Raw genomic sequence first — 24,320 nt, forward strand, 5'->3', positions numbered from 1 at the left:
TTTAAGAGAAGTTGAAATATACACAAAGTAGAAAATACGCGCACTGCAGAATACTGTATGAAACTAAAGTAAAACAAATAAATACATATAATGGCTCACTACCTGTGGAGTCTTATGCTAATGCTTCTATGTTCCACTTCTTAACTCCCAAGCCAACTTTTAATAAAGATGCATTACACATCATGGTGGCGGCTGCAGGACCATATGTGTTTATGATACAGCTGCCACAGCACTATTATCAGGCAGGATGGGTTTCTTTATGGGTGATGTATTGGAGAGGGACGGTGACCTCTGAGGGCTGCCAAGGTCAGAGTGAATCAGATGCGCCATGTCTATTATTGGCATAGTTCCTTGTCACCACAGACTGGGAGAGCATTGGGGGTTGATATGTGTAATGCAGTTCTCTGGTTCTCTGGAGCTTTTAAAGCTGAATAGTGACTTGCAACAATTAGCCTAAGAGTCCAGACTGCAGTTCCATTATTGGCGTACATATAAAACGTAAACAACCATACAAAGCCATTATCATAAGACATGCAGCATGAAATATTCTGTCAGGGAATTGTGATTAGTATTTAAAAAGATAAAGAAGAGCAATTTGCTGGTGTATTCATATAAAAAATATATATTTTTTCTCCCCAAACAAACAGTGCTTTTGCCTTGAACATTATGTGTGTTGTTTTTTAACATGTCTACAAATCATCAACAATAGATTGCCAAAGTACCTTCCTTATCTCCCAACATTCCATGTATTAATCAATACTTAAAATACCACAACTTAATATGTACATTATATACAGTAACTCCACTGAGTGCTGATAATGTAAAATGCTTGGCACAAGGACTACAGACTGTGTGCGGAAGAATCTGGAAGGATTCAAGGAAACAACAAATACATCTCTGAAATAAGCCCTACATGTTGGCTATTTCACAGCTTCTCCCCACATTCTGCAATGTTATGTTGATGTGGGTACTTGGTCCTTGGGCAGGTGAGTCACAGTGTCACAGACAGTGTACTCTGCTGTAGTGGTTCCAGGTGCTGTTGGGATTTCAACAGAGAGAATCTCTTCGCTACGTTAAAAGTCCTGAACAGTCATTCTGAAAAGTTCTGAAGAGTACTCATGGCTAACTACCAGGAAGTTTGAAAAGACGGGCTGAGTGGGCGGAGAGCTTATATTCGCGAGCTCACCTTGACTGACAGCTCTTTGAAACACCTATGTCAAACAACTTGGATGCAGTGAGCAGTGTTGCAGTAAAATCATTTCAAGCTAATTTGGTGATACACAAAGCAACTCAAACAACATTGAAATTGCATCAATGATATACACTGCTCAAAAAAATAAAGGGAACACTTAAACAACACAATGTAACTCCAAGTCTCTGGATAAGAGCGTCTGCTAAATGACTAAAATGTAAGTCAATCACACTTCTGTGAAATCAAACTGTCCACTTAGGAAGCAACACTGATTGACAATACATTTCACATGCTGTTGTGCAAATGGAATAGACAACAGGTGGAAATTATAGGCAATTAGCAAGACACCCCCAATAAAGGAGTGGTTCTGCAGGTGGGGACCACAGACCACTTCTCAGTTCCTATGCTTCCTGGCTGATGTTTTGGTCACTTTTGAATGCTGGCGGTGCTTTCACTCTAGTGGTAGCATGAGACGGAGTCTACAACCCACACAAGTGGCTCAGGTTGTGCAGCTCATCCAGGATGGCACATCAATGCGGGCTGTGGCAAGAAGGTTTGCTGTGTCTGTCAGCGTAGTGTCCAGAGCATGGAGGCGCTACCAGGAGACAAGCCAGTACATCAGGAGACGTGGAGGAGGCCGTAGGAGGGCAACAACCCAGCAGCAGGACCGCTACCTCCGCCTTTGTGCAAGGAGGAGCAGGAGAAGCACTGCCAGAGCCCTGCAAAATGACCTCCAGCAGGCCACAAATGTGCATGTGTCTGCTCAAACGGTCAAAAACAGACTCCATGAGGGTGGTATGAGGGCCCGACGTCCACAGGTGGGGGTTGTGCTTACAGCCCAACACCATGCAGGACGATTGGCATTTGCCAGAGAACACCAAGATTGGCAAATTCGCCACTGGCGCCCTGTGCTCTTCACAGATGAAAGCAGGTTCACACTGAGCACGTGACAGACGTGACAGAGTCTGGAGACGCCGTGGAGAACGTTCTGCTGTCTGCAACATCCTCCAGCATGACCGGTTTGGCGGTGGGTCAGTCATGGTGTGGGGTGGCATTTCTTTGGGGGGCCGCACAGCCCTCCATGTGTTCGCCAGAGGTAGCCTGACTGCCATTAGGTACCGAGATGACATCCTCAGACACCTTGTGAGACCATATGCTGGTGCGGTTGGCCCTGGGTTCCTCCTAATGCAAGACAATGCTAGACCTCATGTGGCTGGAGTGTGTCAGCAGTTCCTGAAAGAGGAAGGCATTGATGCTATGGACTGGCCCGCCCGTTCCCCAGACCTGAATCCAATTGAGCACATCTGGGACATCATGTCTCGCTCCATCCACCAACGCCACGTTGCACCACAGACTGTCCAGGAGTTGGCGGGTGCTTTAGTCCAGGTCTGGGAGGAGATCCCTCAGGAGACCATCCGCCACCTCATCAGGAGCATGCCCAGGCATTGTAGGGAGGTCATACAGGCACGTGGAGGCCACACACACTACTGAGCCTCATTTTGACTTGTTTTAAGGACATTACATCAAAGTTGGATCAGCCTGTAGTGTGGTTTTCCACTTTCATTTTGAGTGTGACTCCAAATCCAGACCTCCAGGGGTTGATAAATTGGATTTCCATTGATTATTTTTGTGTGATTTTGTTGTTAGCACATTCAACTATGTAAAGAAAAAAGTATTTAATAAGATTATTTCTTTCATTCAGATCTAGGATGTGTTGTTTAAGTGTTCCCTTTATTTTTTTGAGCAGTATATATATATATATATATATATATATATATTTTTTTTTTATACATCTCCCATTTGGCATGTTTCTTTTGATGCCGTTCATAGCAACACTGACAGATGTGTTGACTTGACAACTGCGTCTGAGTTTTGAACGACAACCCCCATTTTTTGTTCCATGTTGGCTGAAGACCTAGTTAGCCAGTAACTAGCTAACACCAGATACAGATGACAGGTGAAACATAAGTATCTTTGCCGTAGATAAATAGGGTAAACTCTTAATTATATTTGCTGACACCTTAGTCAAGCTATTTATACCACGCCCCTCTGCAAACACACCGATGTTGGTTACAAGCCGGTACTTATTTCCATTAGGTAAGAGAATATCATGTTACCATTGGTGTATTAAAATGAGAGTTAAGGTGATGTCACCTTGTCCCCTTAATAATGATTCAAAGTGTTTGACATGGGGGAGGGGACCGGTAACTTTATGATCAAACTTTGTCAATGTAGAAGCAACAGTCATTTTTCATACTTTGGTCATCATATTTTAATCTGGTTTCCTTCAAATATCATCCAATTTCATGAAAAACATGATTTTGACTGTTCATGACCTTTAAGCTCAGGCCCCCAGGTGTTCTATGTCTCCCACCAATCTGTTTTTGGCCACGCTGACATTTGTTTTTGGCCAAGCTGGATATCACACAGTGTCAGTGTTCTGTCCCTAAACACGCCATGTAACCTCACAGGTTCCTGGACGGATAAAAAAGTTAACGTGTAATTTGATGGACTTGAGTAGAGAAAAAGGAGGAGACAGTGAATCATTCTGCTTATATCCTCTTAATGAGAGTGCTGAGGCAGGGTTAGCTGTCACTCAGAACCCTGGTTCTCCCACGGCATAATTTGATTGAGGAACTCCACTCGGTTTCAGAAGGTTAATTGGTGGGGTAGAAAGCTGCGTTGGCAGAGCAAAGTAATTGACAAGAAGAGGAAATTAGTGCCGTTGTTCCTGTACACGCATAGTTAGCAGACGTGAACTTCATGCACTGATTTTACCTCACAGACAGCCCCTATATACAGTATGACACAACATGTACTGACAACAGCAGCAGGACGGTGCAGCAGGCAAACGGAACATGTCAATACAAACACTCAGGCTTTACAATATGTGCTCCGTCTAGCGTCACACTTAAAGGGATAGTTCACTTAAAATACAAAATGACACATTGGTTTTCTTACCCTGTAAGTAGTCTATGGACAAGGTATGACAGGAATCCATGCTTTGGTTTTATTTCCCTGGTACCATTTCTAAATGCTAACCTTTTAGCATTTTTGGCACAAATCCCATTCAAGTCATGGTACCGATATCATCATTTTTTTGCGCATCATGTCCAAATCACACGAAAGTATCGAAATTGATTGTGAAGCTTAACAAAGTCACATAGATTATTTGAATACATTGTGCGAAAAATGCTAATATCAGTACCATGACTTGAATGGGATTTGTGCCACAAATGCTAAAACGTTGGAAAGAATGCCAGGGAAACTAAACCAAAGCATGGGTTGCTGCCAAACCTTGTCCAAAGACTGCTTACAGCGTAAGGAAACCAATATGTAATTTCATAATTTGGGTGAACTATCCATGTAAGACTGTACAGTAGATCCCAGTTTAGCCTGCCATGTCTTGAGTCAGCAGCAGAAGAGGTGTCGGCATACATCCTCCTGCCTACCGGCAGCTGGTGGGCTCAAAGGCCAGAGAAGTGAGTGCTGAGTTGATGGTCTGGAAAATTGCAATAAAACCTGCAGGTATTATCCCAAGTTGTATCTTACTCTTACATGAACGGAATTAAATTAAACTGTAAGTGTTGGTTGTGCTCTCCTTGTTCTTATGACAAATACAGGCTGTCTACAACCTAATTGTTTTCTCATTGGATTCGTTCTACTGTTGTTGGTTTAGACAATTCTGACAATACCTCAATTGGTTTGTCGGTTTGTAATAGGCTTTAGTATAATTTAATTTTCTACAAGTTTACTCAATACAAGTCTGTGGCATATTGCACAATTATTGTTGGGACAAATCCATAACTTTTTAGTTTGTTTATGTTGCAAACCAATGAATGTTGTTAAAGGAAGGTTTTGTATATTAGATCTACAGTTTCAGACCATTATATTTTAGTTTTTTTGCTCATAGTACCAACTGAGCAAACTGTCCGAAGTGCTTTCATACCGCAGTTCCCAATAACTCCACCTTGGATATGACTTTAGCTCTAAAAGCTCTATCCATTAAGGCTACTGCTTCCATCAGTGCACACTGTAATTCTAAGCCATTCTCCATGGCTTATCATTTTTTTTTAAAGGGCCATCCAGAATGGAGTTTGTGCTTTGTAATGAGATTTTTTGCTCCCTGGAAAGGTGAGAATCGTACTAGGTCATCAGCCTGTGGAAGGACTCGATCCACTGAAGAACAATTGAGTGTGGTATTGGGAATTTACAAGAGATGCCAGAGCAGTAAGTCATTTAAAGTTTTACAAAGCATCACACTGTCAGGAATACCAAATAGCCTGTTGTAGAATAGAACATTTGTGTCAAATTCAAATTCTCGAGGTCTGGACTTACATAGTTGACCTCAACCCTTGGCCCTTAAGCTCTTAATTAGCCCAATCATTCACTATTTAAGCAAATGTTCTACCTTGAAAATGACCAAATACACTACACTTAAGCTAGATTTATGACGGAGGTGGATGTATGAAATGCTAATATATGTGGCTAATTGGCTATTTAGAGTAATTAGCTGGGGGGAGATGGAAACAGGCATGCAAAAGGGTATGCACAGTTTCACCCTCATTTGGGTGGGGCAAGTGGAGCTGTTTTCAGCAACTTAAAAAGTGCTTTCCCAGTAGATATGCATTTGAAATAGATTCCGCACAAATGGTCAACATTTACATATATTACATCCTGATGAAAGGATAACTGTTGCTCTTTAGGATTCCCCCTGTGGGAAAGAGTTGTGTAAGGCTGCGTTTACACAGGCAGCACAATTCTGATCTTTTTCTACTAATTGGTCTTTTGAACAATGAGATCAGCTCTTTGCCAACAATTGGACAAAATATCAGTATTGGGCTGCCTGTGTAAACGCAGCCTTACTTCCTTCTTCCAGCACTTCATACAGATGCAAGATCTTAATTTGATCACCCAGTTGCAGGAGAACGTTCCTGCAATGCAGGAGAACGTTCCTGCAATGCAGAAAATGTAAAACGTGTAGTGTATTTCAGGTTTAAAAAGGCTTCTGAAGATTGTAATTGCCACTTTGAAATTTCAGACTTGATTTTCCCTTACGAAAAATGTATCAACCCCTACAAAAATATAGATTAATTATAATCCACATAATAATCCACATTTCCTGTTGCTGCAGGATTATGTTCCTGCTGTAGAAAACTGACTCAAATTAAGATCCTACGTCTTTATGCATTGGTTGACCTTTTTCCCTTGCTGCTGTCCATCATGCTGAAGTTGTTAGTTGGTTTGTAGTGCACTGTCCATACATAGTACAAGCGTGTCATTCCACCACAACCACCATCCCCCAACACCACCACAGGATATACCGTATGTGACAACACTGAAAAACAATCTAGCAAAACATTAAGAAAACTGGTATAGTTCTTGCTACATGTCCTTTTCTGCCCCTGCTGTAGAAGGTCAGGAGTACTGCATTTCAAGTGGTTTCAAAGAATGTCTGAAGAGCACGTTGAGAGCACGAACCTGGAAATTGTGTGCATCTCCACATACACAACTTAATCATTACTTATTTCCTTTATTCGTTTTCGTCACGTTTTTGATCACTGCGGTGACATTCATTCTTTTCCATTGAGATAAATACCATTGTGAAAGCTTTTCCTGGATGAATTTATATGAGGCGACTCCAATTGTCATGGGGAAAGAAAAGGGCTTTGTCTGAAAAACAATTCAAATCACAGAGCTGCGGCACAATACCCCTCACTTATCAGGGAAGTAAAGTTAGATATAAACTCATTAGTGTGCAGTGCCTTGCAGCTGTCTGTGCTCCTGTACGAGGCCCTTTTTCTGAAGAGGCTTGGCATGTCCACAAAGTATGCCATTGATGCCACAAAGGAAGCAAGCACATTTCCAAACAAACAGGATTGGGGGCTAGGGAGAACATTCCAGGCAATTCCAGGCAATATTCCTTTTAGTAATTAATGCATGACTTTAATATCCTTGGATATAGCTGAAGCATGCATCCACCTCCTCCCTTTGTCTCCAAAGCAATTCAGTACCTCAGTGAGCACAATGTTTTTCTTCCCCAAGATAAGCAGTTCCATTTCAGCTCAATTGATTCTCCACTTCTATTTGCCCATCTTTACCTTTTTCATTCTTTCCCAGCAAGAAGCGCATGCATTTTCAATGACATCAAATAAAGGGCAGTCATTGGGAGGGATGAGGACGGTCTCAGGGGACTGAGGCACCGGCACCATCCGAAAGAGAAAGACGGAGCAAGATATAAAGACGAACAGCAGAGACGGGGGGGTGAGGCCTTGGACACATAGACATGAGAGGGAGATAACATGACTATATATAGCAGTACAGACATGACCAGATTAAACTGAGAATCCAGTCTCGCTGTGTCCTTCTGACCAATACAGGCTGTCTAATACAATTTGCAAATGTGTGTTTTCCTCCGAGAGAGCAAGAGAGAGGGAGAGACAGAGACAGAGAGAGAGATACAGAAAGAGAGAGAGACAGTGAGAGACATTGAAAGAGAGATAGTGAGAAAGAGAGACAGAGAGACAGAGAGACTGTGGGAGACAGAGAGAGAGAGATAGGATACAGTATGACAGCTTTACATACAGTATACCTCATTGGGAGACAGTTGCACTTGTTACTGTATCTGTTTCATCCACAAGGCTTATGGGAGATTCTGTCATGTCTTTGCCTTGAAGCCCTGGCTCGCCGCTGCGGAGGAGAGAACCCCAGAGGCTCGGCATATGAGAGTAGAAGCCGGTCTCGCAATCACAGACTTGAATTCAGTGCATTGAAAGACTTCCCTTCAAGGTAACATGAGCTCTCAGCTTCCGAAGCACCCTTGTCTGCCCCCTCCTATCAAACAGTAATGCTAGTTGGCCTCACAGTTACGCTGTGTTATGTCAGTTGTCATATGGTAAACATTGGGTCTATGTATTGCCCCAATATGTTAATTGTAGGAACTTTGAAGGCAACTACTTACAACAAAGATCAAATAGCATCTACACTCTTGAGTTAAACATCAATTGAAAAAAGTATTTCCTCAACGCTGACTGCTTATGGAGAATTCAGTATCTCTCTCATAAAATCCATCAATAACATATTCAATGCAGAAAGTGTAGCTATGTAAGTGTATGAAAGTGCCCTGAGCAAGCAGAACAGTGGGAATTTACAACAACTTAATGTATGACCATTGAATCAGGGTGTCATTAGTTGTTCATAGGGGATGACAAGAAAATCCATCATTACCCTGTATGCAGCAGGGCCCCAATGGGAACAAGTAGACTGGGGAATGGCTGCCTGGGCTGCCTGGGTGTCCACTGGGAGAGGAGCTTGGCTCTGATGCCCTGGGTGTTCTGGCCTACTGCCCTCAGGGCTACACTACCACTGGACCATAGAGATTGCTGCCAATGGGGATTGCTGCCAATGGAGATTGCTGCCAATGGGGAAAGAGACCAGGGCTGCAAATAGACCTATAGGCTCTTATGAGGACGAACATGCTATGCTGCCCTAACTGCCTTAAACTCATTTTTAGTATGTGACACGTTTTACAAGCATTTCACTACACCAGCAATAACATCTGCTAAACACATGTATGTGACAAATAACAACGTTTGATTTGATTTAGGTGAAACTAATGCATACACATGGATTCCAATGTTGGTTGTTCTTTTCCCACCATCTCCAATGTCATGATTGTGTGTAGAGACGGACCAAGGCGCAGCATGCTCCACATCTTTTATTTAAAGAAACTCATAAAACAAAAGGAAACAAACAACAAACCGTGACGACAGAGATGCTACATGCACTTACTCAAAATAAGATTCCACAAAACACAGTGGGGAAATGGCTGCCTAAATATGATCCCCAATCAGAGACAACGATAAACGGCTGCCTCTGATTGGGAACCATACCAGGCCAACATAGAAATAAAACAACCTAGATTACCCACCCTAGTCACACCCCGACCTAACCAACATAGAGAATAAAAAGCTCTCTATGGTCAGGGCGTGACAGTACCCCCCCCCAAAGGTGCGGACTCTGGCCGCAAAACCTGACTCTATAAGGGAGGGTCCGGGTGGGCATCTAGCATCGGTGGTGGCTCCGGTGCGGGGCGAAGTACCCACTCCGCTCTTGGATCCGCCCCCATCGGTGGCGGCTCTGGTGCGGGACTTTGGCCCTGCCCAGACCACGGGTCCGGCCTTGGAGCCGGGTAGAATGCCGTGCCCGGATTGGGCCTCGGCGCAGAGGAAGGCTCCGGCCATGGAGCTGAGTTGGCCGCCGTGCCTGGACTGGGCACTGGCGCAGAGGAAGGCTCTGGCCTTGGAGCGGGACTGGACACCATGCGTAGACTTGGCACCGGCGCAGAGGAAGGCTCCGGCCATGGAGCTGGACTGGGCATTGGCGCAGAGGAGGGCTCCGGCCTGTGGACCGTTGCAGGAGGCTCCGGACTGTGGACCCTCTCAGGAGGCTCCGGACTGTGGACCGCCTCTGGAGGCTCCGGACTGTGGACCGCCTCTGGAGGCTCCGGACTGTGGACCGCCTCTGGAGGCTCCGGACTGTGGACCGCCTCTGGAGGCTCCGGACTGTGGACCGCCTCTGGAGGCTCCGGACTATGGACCGTCGCCGGAAGCTCTGGACTGGGAACCGTCACCGGAAGCTCTGGACTGGGAACCGTCGCCGGAAGCTCTGGACTGGGAACCGTCGCCAGAAGCTCTGGACTGGGAACCGTCGCCGGAAGCTCTGGACTGGGAACCGTCGCCGGAAGCTCTGGACTGGGAACCGTCGCCGGAAGCTCTGGACTGGGAACCGTCGCCGGAAGCTCTGGACTGGGAACCGTCGCCGGAGGCTCTGGACTGGGAAGGCGCACTGGAGGCCTAATGCGTGGGGCCGGTACAGGTGGCACCGAACTGGTGACACGCACCTCAGGACGAGTGCGGGGAGATGGCAGAGGACGTACTGGACTGTGAAGATGCACTGGAGGCCTGTTGCGTGGAGCTGGCACAGGGCGTACCGGGCTGTGGAGGCGCACTGGATGTCTGGAGCGCAGAGCTGGCACAATGTGTCCTGGACAGATGATAACCTTCGCACGGCAAGTGTGGGGGTTTGGCACAGGACGTACTGGGCTGTGGAGGCGCACTGGAGGTCTGGAGCGTAGAGCTGGTACAACGTGTCCTGGACAGATGACAACCTTCGCAGGGCAAGTGCGGGGGGCTGGCACTGGACGCACTGGGCTGTGGAGGCGCACTGGAGACACGGTCCATAGAACCAGCACACATTGTACCGGAACAATGACAGGCTCCTCAAAGCGAATGCGGAGAGCTGCCACAGGACGTACTGGGCTATGGAGGCGCACTGGAGACCTGGTGCGTGGAGCCGGCACAGATGGTACCGGACAGATGACACGCTCCTCAGGACGAATACAGGGAGCTGACACAGGTGGCATCGGACGGCTAACACGCTCATCAGGGCGAATGTCTTGCCTCCCCAGCCAAACCAACAGCTCTTCCGCTTCACTCTCTTCACATTTCGCCAATCACTCCTCGAAGGTCTCTATTTCACCCCTCCGTTCACTCTCTCTCAATCTATCCATCACTTCCTCCATGGTCTCTAACTCACCCCTCAGCGTCGCCGACCACCCCGTGTTCCCCCCCAAAACATTTTTTGGAAGGGCTGCTTCTTGGGCCTATGTTGTGGCCGCGAGCCCCGATGTCGTCGATTCTCCTCCTTCGCTGCTTCCGCCTGCTTCCATGGCAGGCTTTTGTCTCCTGCCATTATTTTGTCCCAAGTCCAGGATGTCCTCCACTCCTGGCTTTCCTCCCAGGCCCAGGATCCCTGCTCCTCCTGGGCACGCTGCTTGGTCCGTGGGTGGTGGGATCTTCTGTCACGATTGTGTGTAGAGACGGACCAAGGCGCAGCGTGCTCTGAGTTCCACATCTTTTATTTAAAGAAACGAATAAAACAAAAGGAAACAAACAACAAACCGTGACGACAGAGATGCTACATGCACTTACTCAAAATAAGATTCCACAAAACACAGTGGGGAAATGGCCGCCTAAATATGATCCCCAATCAGAGACAACGATAAACTGCTGCCTCTGATTTGGAACCATACCAGGCCAACATAGAAATAAAACAACCTAGATTACCCACCCTAGTCACACCCCGACCTAACCAACATAGAGAATAAAAATCTCTCTATGGTCAGAGCGTGACATCCAAGCTCTTTTTATTAGTTAGCACTGCAGTATTTGTTGGTTAAGCATATAGGTACCAGGGTGGCATTAAAGCACTCGGAGACACTAAACCTGAATGTATGATGAGAGGTTTGTTTATGCAAAAGGTAGTTTACTAAATCACTAACATTCATATGCAACAGCGGGTTACTCTAACGAGGCAAACTAGCAGGGTTGTAATTTATGCTGTGGACCGCAGTAGCGGTGGTGGAATTAATGAGGAGCCCACTGGAGTGAGTCACAGCGGACAAACAAACCCCTCTATGCATTATTAATGATAGAAAGTCTTTTCAGGTTTAACTTCAACTTCCATGTAACACCTAAAGGGGTCCTGAAACAACACCATGCTAAGAGAGAGCTGAGAACGGGTCAGAACGGCTCTCAGACACTGCCAGCCAGTATTTACGATAAAGGTCAGAGAAAAAGGGGACAATGATAAGAGACAATTTTCTCTTTAAAAAGTTTCGCCTCGCCAGATATTTCCCAGAGCCATACTTTTCATATTCATTTCATGGAACATTTGGTTTGGGTTTCCAAACGGGAACCTTCTTTCTTTCAGAGGGTTTAAAAAGTGATTATATTTGAATGCCCCTTGGTAAATGCACTTTTGTGGTAGGTGGTTTTGTAGTGGTAGCCTTTGGCATTTCCTTGCAGAGCGTTCCACATAGTGTATGGAGGTGCACAGTGTACTTCCTTGTTCAGTGTCTAGGTTAGCAGGTGACAGAGCGACTCCACCCACTTTACCATGCCCATGATATAGTGGGAAAGAGGTATGCTAAACTAAATGTCACTTAAATACTTTGGACAGATGCCATCCATGTACTCAAAAAAGGCAGTCTTAATGTGCTTTTGATTAAAATCTGGGCCACATGCATTTTTTCAGCCAACGGGCACAGTCCTTTTCAGTGCGAACAAAATCCTCTAGTTTCAATGGACAGACATTAAAAGAGTGCTCCACATAAAGTGTGGTCATCAGTGGAGACTGGTGGGAGGAGCTATAGGAGGACGGGCTCATTGTAATGCCTGGAATTGAATCAATGGAACGGATTCCACATGTTTCATGTGTTTAATACAGTTCCACTACTGTATATAGATAGCCTCGCTACTGTTATTTTCACTGTCTTTTTACTGTTGTTTTTATTTCTTTACTTATCTATTGTTCACCTAATACGTACTGTTGGTTAGGGCCTGTAAGTAAGCATTTCACTGTAAGGTCTACACCTGTTGTATTCGGCGCACGTGACAAATAAACTTTGATTTGATTTGATTTATTCCATTCCAGTCTTTACAATGAGCCCATCCTCCTATAGCTCCTCCTACCAGCCTCCTCTGGTGACCATGTCATACAGCAGTGGAACACAGTGATGTGAGTGGGCCGGCACGGCCCCAGCCTTATAGAAACCTGTCAAACCCAAACATCCACCTAACATTTTATGTTGAGCAGCTCACAGCATATTACTGCCTCAAGACATCCCCAAGCTCAATGGAAACCAAGTAAATTATTGTAACACTGCTTCGAAGTCCCCCACAAAATGCATACCCAAAATGGAGGATCTTTGGTATGTATGGGGACAGATTGTGTATGGGAATGGTGAGGGTGCAGAAATATGAGAATGGGAGACAACCCAGTTTGCTACTGTGCTGTATTACAGTGTGCTTCCTTATTTAGTATTCAAATGTATCGGGTTTACGATTCACACATAACACAGGCACGAGTAGACAAAGCTGGGCTTTAGATTTGTGTGTAATCTCTCCCTCAGGGCTCATACAAATCCAAGCAAAACAAACAGTCCCTCAGTAGGTTACTTCAGCACTGCTCCCTCCGATCCAATGGTAGACATTTACTGTCAGAACTCATCCATAGCCACAGTATGCTTTCCCCCCATACAAGACAGCTCTACGAATGGCTCCACTCTTTTGTTTTAGTTGGGCTTAAACATCTCAATTAAAATGGAAAATGCATATTACATATTACACTGCTGTAACTGAGCTTGAAGTGATTTGAATGAAAGGTGCTAAGCGTATAATGAATCATTGCACGGATATAACAAATGTTCTTTTCAAGGTAGAACATATTGAGAAGATGAAAACACTGGAACGTTTCCACTGACTGATGACTGTGTCAGTAATACATAGCGATGAATCTTAGCCTCAACAACCCTGTTTCTGTCCCAATCAGCACTTATGTGCAAACACGCTGACCAGTGTAGTCCTGAATAGGTTTATGTTGAACAATGGACATACTTCCTCTATTATCAGTGATTCCCATTAGAATCAAGCCAGCATCATGTACACTGTGCGGTAAGAGGATACTAAACAATGGAAATTGTATTCATATTGTCCTTTAGTTTATGGAATGTGGACAGTTTTGTTTTTGAATATGAACAGTTCCGTATTGTGCCCTAGAGATCATGGTATGGCTGTTAGTTATTTTGACTTCCTGAAAACATATGCTCACTTCCTCATTTATGATAGCAATGCTAGATGGCAACACACCATTTGTTTAGGCCTAATTGGAGTGTGGTGGGCAGACCACACGAAAGGTCAACAGACTGCTGGAATGACCTTAGGTCCACGGTTCCAATTTGAAGTGTATTCCCTCTGCAATAAACTGTCACAATTATCCTGTTGTAGCAACATGATTATCTGCCCCTGAACAAGGCAGTTAACCCACTGTTCCTTGGCCACCATTGAAAATAAGATTTTGTTCTTAACTGACTTGCCTAGTTAAATAAAGGTTAAATTAAAAAAATGTAAAGACCCATGTCCTCTACCACCTAGGGACCCCTTTCTTCTCACCCTCTGTGGCCTCCCACAAGGCAACACATCCACTTCCTGGCCTGTGTCAGCAGCTGCATCAGAGGGCTAAGAGAGGCTAGTGATGAGGGTGCACACCACATACCTCTGGGTTTAAAGTATTCAACTGCTGTCCTCTATGATTAACCTATCCATCACTTGAGTTTCCAGCCCACTTTCATGGTCAGTCACTCCCACACCATTCACAATGACTTATTGGCTGTAATAACAAAGTCCCCGGATCTAGAAGAGTTGAATATTTGATGTTACTTAAGGGAAGTCCACAAGTACCATTTCTCGAACAGTGACTTGCATTTCTAATATATTGTATTCGATTGGATTAAAATTTGATTTGCTTTCTTAAAAAAAAACGTTATCTACAGTAGGAATCCTTCCAGGTCTTAATATGTATAATATGGAAAAGAAATTACTTCTCATAAACATAATTTTCATAATTGAAACAGCTCTCATTGGCTTTGTTAAATTATGAATATACACAAATCCCTCTCTGTCTTTGCCGGTTAGAGGTTGGTTGTCTTCTTGATTCTCATTGTTCTTAGAAATATTCAAGTGTGACAGCAGTAAGCATGGCAGATGAGGTACCGGGTGTTGTTCTGTACAGTAGCCTACACATCTCTGTGAGGTTTAAACAAATATCTCCCTCAGAGATGTCTGGGCTGCTTTAAGTGGACCGGAGAAGAGAACATGTAATTAATCGCTTTGAGCTGAGACCCCTGCCTTGGTGGTGAGTGTTCCTCCTGTGGCTATGTTTGCCATCATATTGAATTTTAACAATGAACAATGAATAACTGACTGAGTCCAATCTGATTTGAAAGCTAGTTAAGTGGCTCAGGTTTGGATAAAAAAGCAATACTAGGTGCCACTGACAATGAAGTATACTGTAGGCGTTGGGTCAGCAAGATGTATTGACTTCTGTCAGTCGTTGCTAGGAGTGGTGGTAGGAGTCAGGCGCAGAGAGCAGAGGTGAGGAACTGTGTGTTTATTCAATAAAAACACAACACGATCGACGCCAACACAACGGGCGTGAAAAATGCAAAGTGCCCAAACAACAGGTGCACAGCATGCATGAAAATAGAACAGTAGTAGATCGCCAGCACATCCAAATACAAAACAAAACCTGACGCTAAATAATCCCGCACAACACTGGGCGGGCTAACCCGGCTTAAATAACCAAAATCAAAAGACAAATGAGGAACAGGTGCAACCAATAAGACAAACCAAACGAAAAAGAAAAAAGGATCAGCGGCGGCTAGTAGGTCGGCGACGACGACCGCCGAGCGCCGCCCGAGCAGGCAGGGGAGCCACCTTCGGTGGGATTCGTGACAACTACACATTAGTGAATGCAGATGAAGTGTTTCCCCTCTCACTCTGAAATGTCTGGCATGCAGTAAATCATTTTCATTCCTCCATAGGCATTTTGTAGCCTCAGTTCTTATTCTCAAAAAGCAGAACAAATACTTTTATATTTGGCATGCAGTCATAACATAGAAATCAATATCGTAATTGGCACGTGCAGTAGCCTATCCCATAATTTTTTATTTTCAGCACAATGAAATCCATTAAGAAATGGAAAAATAATCATCATTTAGTATGGTGGGAATATCAAAGTTATAAGGTAGTTCTTTGAATGGAAATAGTGTATGCAATTCATAGTCCAAACACAAAAGTATTGTTCCAGGAAGACAAAGTGTCTCAGTGTTCCTCGCTGGCCACTGCTGCTGATTATGACCACGGCTGTGCTGGTTGACCGTGGTCCAAGTTAATACCTAAGACTATTACGAGAATGACTCATATACTTAAACATTTGACTTTCCTTCCTATCAGCACCTCCCATGCTGAGGTCACCTGCTGTTTATGATTAATAATTCATTAATACCTCTCCATAAAACCAGGATCTGTAGGCTACACACCCAGTTCCAAGGTGTTCTCATGTAGCTATCAACTTTATTCGGAAACCTTGGGCTGTTTGGACTGTCTGTGTGCTGTGTCTTTTTTGTTGCTGATAAAATTGATTGGGTCAAATGATTTAACCAGACCCAATGGAACACTGCAATTTCCCGGGGGAGCTATCTGACAAGGTTAAATTGACAATGAACAGTTTGCTATTTTTGGTTCACGGTTTGTATCCTCAGTAGTTACCGTAAGATGTTTAAGAGATACATCCATGGCAATGAAAGACATTAATGTTCTATTTCTGTTGTCAAATTAAAACATCTAGAAGGTTCTCGAGAAGACAGTTTCAAAGGAACATTTCAGTATGGTGCAGTGTAATTAATTCATTTAATGCTGCATCTAAACATTAGTTGGACTCAGTTGTGTTTGACAGTCCCCAGGTTAATGATGTGATAATAGGGACCCTGCTTTCCCCAACCTGTCAAGTGGTAATTGGCCAAAGGTTTCCTTTAATAGCAATATGCCACAGGGAACGCAAAGAACCTCTGAAATTGTGGACAAAATAATTGGATGGCAATGAAAGAGGAAGCATACACATTCATCCTATTTTGCCTTTAAAATGATATTTACTATTTCTACTTAATGTGCAAAACAAAAATGTGTCTTGATTACTTGGATCCATACTGTTATTTTTCACTGTCTTTTTACTGTTATTTTTATTTCTTTACTTACCTATTGTTCACCTAATACGTTTTTTTGCATTCTGAATATTTCTGGCCAAAAGATATATACTTTTTACATTTAGTGGTGTAAATGTGATTATATTCAAATTGCAAACCTCACATTCAAGCAGTTATTGATTCCCCTAACATGTGCCTGCTTCTCTTTTCTTCACAGGGAGTTCCTCTGAGCCCATGAATGCGACCCAGCAAGAAAGACAGAGGAAGACACAATAGGATGAGACCGATCAACGATGTTATCCCTGGGGAAATAAGCACAAGACAATCTGAGGTGGTGAAATACTGAATCTCAGCGAACCATCTCTAGAACTTCACTCCAGGCTAAAGTCATTGGATGGATGCTGGTCTAAATGCACACGCCCAACATCTTTTTGTAAATGGCTGGAACATTGGGACCGAATTATCCTTCCCTGGACAGAAGGCCAATATATTGATTGTCCTCACGGAGGAGAACACTTGAAAGTCCAGCTAGATTACAAAGAGTTCAGTTCAGCATCTTTAGAAACCACAGTGGTGTTCCCGTCTTAGAGCTTTTGGGCCCTGCCCATGACATCAAGAGGAGCACCAATGGCCTGCGGTGGAGCTATGGTAATGAGTGCCTTTTTCTGGTCTTTAGCCATAGTATATTTGACCCATATAGGCAGAGTCAATGGGGACTGCTGGCTCATCGAAGGCGAGAAGGGTTTTGTGTGGCTGGCCATCTGCAGCCAAAACCAGCCTCCATACGAGGCAATCCCCACGCATATCAACAGCACCATTGTGGACCTTCGGCTCAATGAAAACAAGATCAAAAGTATCCATTTCTCTGCCCTCAGCCGCTTTGCCAACCTGACCTACCTAAACCTGACCAAGAATGAGATCAACTACATAGATGATGGGGCCTTTTCTGCCCAGTTCAACTTACAGGTCCTTCAGTTAGGCTTCAACAAACTCCGTAACCTTACTGAGGGCATCCTCAGGGGTTTGGGCAAGCTGCAGTACCTCTACCTCCAGGCTAACCTAATTGAGACTGTGACACCCAATGCCTTTTTGGAGTGCTATAGCCTGGAAAACATCGACCTCTCCATGAACCGTATCCAGCAGCTAGATGGGACCACGTTTACCAGCCTGACTAAACTGACTACCTGTGAGCTTTACACCAACCCTTTCAACTGTTCCTGTGAACTACTTGGCTTTGTGAAGTGGCTCTCTGCATTCCCCAACAGGACAAATGAACGGATGGTCTGTGACTCCCCATCAGGTGTCTCTGGCTACAGTCTGCTCAGCCAGAACCCTAACAACCCGACTTTTCGGAATGCCCTCCATATGCTCTCCACTGTGTGTACAGATGACTATGTGACGCCGTACATACCTGTGCCTCCTGAGACCACCACACTCCCACCAGACTACACTCCCTGTGGGCTGGAGGACTGTCCCTCCGGAACTGAGCCAGATGAGAGTATGAGTATCAACCCAACGGTGATTCATGTGGATGTAAAACCCAGTATGAAGCTGAAGCAAGTCTCTAAAACAAGTGCCACCATCACTGTTCAGATCCCCCATCCCTTCAAGAAGATGTACAGCCTGGTTCTCTACAATAACAGCTTTTTCACTGATATTCAAAACCTCAAAATTCAGAATGAGGACATTGAACTTAAAAACCTGAAACCCCATACTGAATACACGTACTGTGTCGCTTCTATAAAGAATAATCTTAGATTCAATCATACTTGTCTGGCAGTCTCCACAGGACCCTGGAATGGGAAAGAGAGATCACAAAACCATGCAACAGCTACCCACTACATTATGACCATCCTAGGTTGTCTCTTTAGTATGGTGATTGTCCTAGGGGTGGTCTACTATTGCTTGCGTAAAAAACGTCAGCAAGATGAAAAGCACAAAAAGGCAGGCAGCCTAAAGAAAAGTATAATTGAACTAAAATATGGACAAGAGCTCGAAGGGGGAACCATTTCCAGGATGTCACAGAAGCAAATGATGGGTGGGGAGAGTATGTCCCGCATGCCATACCTACCATCTGGTAGTGAAATGGAGCAGTACAAACTGCAGGAGATAAGAGATGACACGCCTAAAATGGCCAAGGGAAGTTACATAGAGGTGCGAGGAACCGGGGACCACCATGAACGCAGAGAGTGTGAGATGTCCATGCCTGGGATGTCCATGCCTGGGAACAGCCAAGGGTCAGTGGCCGAGATTTCAACCATTGCAAAAGAGGTGGATAAGGTCAATCAGATCATTAACAACTGTATTGATGCTCTGAAGTCAGAATCCACATCTTTTCAAGGGGGGAAATCAGGAGCTGTGTCCACCCAGGAGCCCCAGCTGGTCCTAATATCAGAGCAGCCGCAGAGCAAGTCTAGCTTCCTGTCCCCGGTGTATAAGGACAGCTACCACCACTCGTTACAGAGGCACCACACCTCGGATGTCCCGCCAAAGCGGCCCAGCACTGCCACTGGAGGTCCAATGCGGAGCCCAAGGCCTTACCGCTCAGAGTCCAAGTACATAGAGAAGACCTCACCAGCGGGTGAGACCATCCTCACTGTAACGCCAGCCGCTGCCATCCTTAGGGCAGAGGCGGAGAAGATCAGGCAGTACAATGAGCACAGGCACTCCTATCCCGACAGCCACCAGCTGCAGATCGAGGAGCTGGAAGGGCCCGGAAGCCACAAGCCTTCCATCCTGGAGCCCCTAACTCGGCCACGTCCCAGAGATATGGCGTACTCTCCGCTCTCACCTCAGTACCATAACCTCAGCTACTCCTCCAGTCCTGAGTACTACTGCAAACCACATCACACTATCTGGGAGCGCTTCAAACTCCGCGGCAAACGGCACAAAGACGAGGACGAATACATGGCTGCAGGGCATGCGCTACGTAAAAAAGTGCAGTTTGCCAAGGATGAGGACCTGCATGACATTTTAGACTACTGGAAAGGTGTATCTGCTCAACAGAAATCTTAATCTCTCCAAGTATTTTCTACTGGACCACAACTTTCAGAAATGACACAGAAACCTTATATGTGAAACTCACTATTGATTGGATGGATACTTCCATATTGCGATCAACTACTTAAACATATATATAGCAACATATTTTGACTGTGAGTAAAATAGGAAAAGAACCTTGGAAATGACCACCTTGGAAATGACCATCTTAAATTTGTCACATTATGTATGGAATTTATGGGAATTTATCTAACGTTTCAAGAAGAAAACATATTGCAAATTAAGAATATACATATTATATGTTGCAATGGATTATAGGTATTTGGGTATCGCATGGCCAAGTCCTGTGACAGTGGATTTGCTGTTGTGTACTTTGAGAAAATACTGTAACAAATATTGAAAAACATGTCTACTGAAACCTCAATATTTTTCTTCAAGAACTACTGAACAATCATACGAAAAAGAACATTTTTTTCTCCCCACATATATTTAATTCTACAATGGAACTATGTACTGATACAGTTTCTATATCTGCAATGTTTGCTGTTAATAAGATTTAAAAAAGTATGTTTGATTCAGGTTTAGCCCATGGATTTCAAAGACAGCTCATTATTTGTTTTCTAATGATTTCCGTGCCCTAACTGATAAACATTACACTGGTCAGATAATTGGTATTATCTTAGCCAGACCACTTAACTTTCCCTTCCCCTATTTACAGCACTTTCACATAATACATTTTAGAGGCCACTAAACAAACTGCACAATATTAAAAGGCTGGAATTTTCTAAGTGTAATATTCCACATAGACAGTTCATTGTATTATTCTGATGCTGATGGTCTGTCTTAGGCATCAGCATCGTGAGCCATTAGTCATATCTTTAGAACCAAAGTAGAAAAAGCTGAAGTGTTTACAACATTTTCTTTCTGCATGGTCTAAGAAAGTGTTTCCCAACTCTGGTCCTCAAGTACCCCCAACAGCACACATTTTAGTTGTAGCCCAGCACAAAAACCCCTGATTCAACTTGTCAAGGGCTTGATGATTAGTTGATAAGTAGAATCAGGTGTGGTTGTCCGGGGCTACAACAAAAATATATACAGTTGGGGGTTGGGAAACACTGGTCTTAGATATGTGTGAACATAGTAAATCAGGTTCCATATGCATTTCATTTGAATTTGTTCTACTGTGTTTCAAAGAGCCAAAACATTTTAAGAGTTACTTTTGTTGAAAGGGTAATTGACCGTTCACCTTTATATTACCAATATTTTCCACAGGCAACTTTAGTTTCCCACCTGTTGTTTAGGCAGAATGCTGAGAATGCAGTTCACATTCTTTACTGGAATATCTGTCCTATAGCCCGATGGATGAATGTACAATATAGATGATGAAATCTGTATATGGCAGCTTTTTAATTTTATTTCTGAGCGATTTTTTTATTTATTTGCTATTTACAACCATAATCTCGAGTTTCCTTTGACTCTACTTGTTTTTTCAATTCATATATTTCCCATAACTTATCATATTTTATATTTGTCTCAGCCAACAAAGTAAAAAACAGCGAAGTTGTTGGTTTCACTGAAGGCTCTTGTTGAAGGATATTTTCCTATACTGTGTGGCTGTTATGACACTTTTGTAAATTAGAAGTCACCTATCAGAGGTATATCCACATGCCTGGGTTAACTATTAAATAATATCCCATGAATGCCTGAACTTAACTTCTGCCGCTGGATTTGTATATTATCTATACACTATTTTTGAGTGGATACAAGAGGTAACTTGGCTGTCTGAGTCCTTATTTCAACCGCCTTAAATTTCTGGGATATGTGTGCGACTGTAATTTTCTTTGTTTTTCTTTCAGTGTTGATATTGTTGACAAGTCCTTATTTGATGTAATTTTTCTAAATGCATTTCAATAGATTCCAAGAGCTGTCAGATTTATAGATAAATTAGCAAGTAAGCTACATGTTTTTATACTGCATATTGTAGCACTTCTGTGTCTCATTAAAGTTAGAATTGTCGGGAAACCGGTGGAAAAAACAGTGAAAAGCTGTTGTTTAAGTACACCAGAAACAAACAAGAGCACAATAAAGTGTTTTTATTTCATTTCTTAATACTATGTTACCTGCTTTCAGACAAAGTACTGTGAAATAAAGGGAAGGGTGCACCCATCAGTATCTTCATTATGTTCTTTTGTTACTTTTGAATTCTGAACAAGGTATGTATGAATCCTGAATGTATGGAATCCTGAATGTATGAATCCTGAATGTATGGAATCCTGAACGTATGAGAAAACTTGCTTATTTGTATCACACACATCATAATCGTGTTTTTATGATAGTTCAGCGGTTCTACCAAACTATGAAATGTTCATAATATTCTGTAGTCCAGGAATTTCAGCAACTGTACCATTCTTCATGTATAGCTAAATATTCAAATGTAATCTACCCTGTAATACAACACCTTTTCCATCGGAGTATTGGCAATGTTTCCAATGCTCTGCTGAACATTTCCAAGCAAGTGCTTATGAAGAAGTGACTGCATGCATTTATCTTGGGAGCTGAAGATATTTTTACATTCACAAAATGCTGAGGGCTCGATTCAATATGTAGTGCTGAAGATCTGCGCTGAAGTGCGATATACATTTCATTTAATGTTCCTGCGTTCACGGAGACTGCATTCACGGTAAACGCTACATGTCGTCTCAATCGGAAATTATCTTTACATTTCAATCGCACTACAGCGCTTATCTTCAGCTGCATGGATTGAATCGAGCCCTAGGACTGCCTATACTTTGAAAAACAAACATCAATTTGTCTTGTTTCCAATGGTTGTCAGATATCTTAACCTTAAAAGTGCCAACTGTGGAACATTGAATTTAAAAACCTGAAACCCCATACTGACTGCACATACTGTGTCGCTTCTATAAGCAATGCTCTTAGAGTCAATCACGCTTGTCTGACACAGGACCGTGAGTACACAGGACCGTGGAATGGGTAAGGAAACCAATATGCTTCCAAAACATTCAAAGCAAAAGCAGGTTGACATTTATTGTCATGAATCTTGCCCTGAAGAAAGAACTGAGCAATTTTTCAAAAGTCAAAATTGGCTATATCATAAAAATTCATGAAAACAAAATATATAAGGTTAGACATTAGGGTTAGCAGTGTGGTTAAGGTTAGGGTTAGGTTTAAAATCAGATTTTATGACTTTGTCGCTGTGCCAGCTAGTGACCATGCTGCAGAGCTGCCTCCAGGGCAAGATTCATGACAATAAATGCCAACCTGCAAAGCACAATCCAAGCATGTATTGCTGTAAAACTTTGTCCATAGACTGCTGACAGGGAAAGGAAACCAATATGTCATTTCTAATTTGGGTGAACCGTCCCTTTAAGTGTATTTGGCTTTTGAGGTTATGTGAATATTTCAGCAGTGAAGGGGTAGTATTCAGCACATCAAAAAAAGCAGGGAACACAGTTATTGCTTTTCTTGAAAGATCACTATAATTTCACAAAATGTAAGGGTCACCTAATACATATATGTATTCGATTTGTTTGTAGGTTAAAACAGCACTTCTATTTGAAATTTGTGAGGAATGATTGGAAATAACACAGGTATTCGTTATGAAAGTGTATCTTTATATCTCAGATAAGATTTCAGCATCTGAAAGTGACTGGAACGCGTCCAATAGATAAGGAGTCAGGAGATTGTTAGCAATTGAAGTACCATTTGAAAAAAGCTATTTCCTTTTCTCTCAGACATGACGTAACTGTCTCCAGAGAATCTCAGGTGTTACCAGATTACAGTGCATTCTGAAAATATTCAGACCACTTGAATTTTTCCACATTTTGTTACATTACAGCCTTGTTCTAAAATGGATTAAATAAATAAAAAATATCAACCAGATTTCTTTATGTTACCTTTATTTAAATAGGCAAGTCAGTTATGAACAAATTCGTATTTACAATGACTGCCTACCCTGGCCAAACCCGGACGACGCTGGGCCAATTGTGCACCACCCTATGGGACTTCCAGTCACGGCCGAATGTGATGCAGCCAGGATTCAATCCCGGGACTGCAGTGACCCCTCTTGCACTGAGATGCAGTTCCTTGGACCGCTGCGCCACTCGGGAGCCCAGATGGTCACTCTGACAGAGCTCTAGAGTTCCTCTGTGGAAATGGGAGAACCTTCCAGAAGGACAACCATCTCTGCAGCACTCCACCAATCAGGCCTTCTTGGTTATCGTGGCCAGACGGAAGCCACTCCTCAGTAAAAGGCACATGACAGCCCACTTGGATTTTGCCAAAAGGCAACTAAAGACTTTCAGACTAAGAGAAACAATATTATCTGGTCTGATGAAAACAATGTTGAACTCTTTGGCCTGAATGCCAAGTGCCACGTCTGGCAGAAACCTGGCACTATCCCTACGATGAAGCATGGTGATGGCAGCCTCATGCTGTGGGGATGTTTTTAGTGGCAGGGACTGGGAGACTAGTCAGAATCGAGGCAAAGATGAACGGAGTAAAGTA

General features: G+C 43.5%; 1 long non-coding RNA gene across 1 annotated transcript in view; it reads left to right on the top strand.

Annotated features, from left to right (window-relative positions):
• LOC106607394 (protein ELFN1) overlaps positions 1-21,974 on the top strand; it is a 90,092-nt gene extending 68,118 nt beyond the window's left edge. The window contains exon 3 of the long non-coding RNA XR_001329190.2: positions 17,014-21,974. This is a non-coding gene — a long non-coding RNA (protein ELFN1). The remainder of the gene's footprint in view (positions 1-17,013) is intronic.
• Positions 21,975-24,320: the final 2,346 nt, after the last annotated feature.

This window comes from Salmo salar, chromosome ssa06, assembly GCF_905237065.1.
Source record: "Salmo salar chromosome ssa06, Ssal_v3.1, whole genome shotgun sequence".
Lineage (NCBI taxonomy): Eukaryota > Metazoa > Chordata > Actinopteri > Salmoniformes > Salmonidae > Salmo > Salmo salar.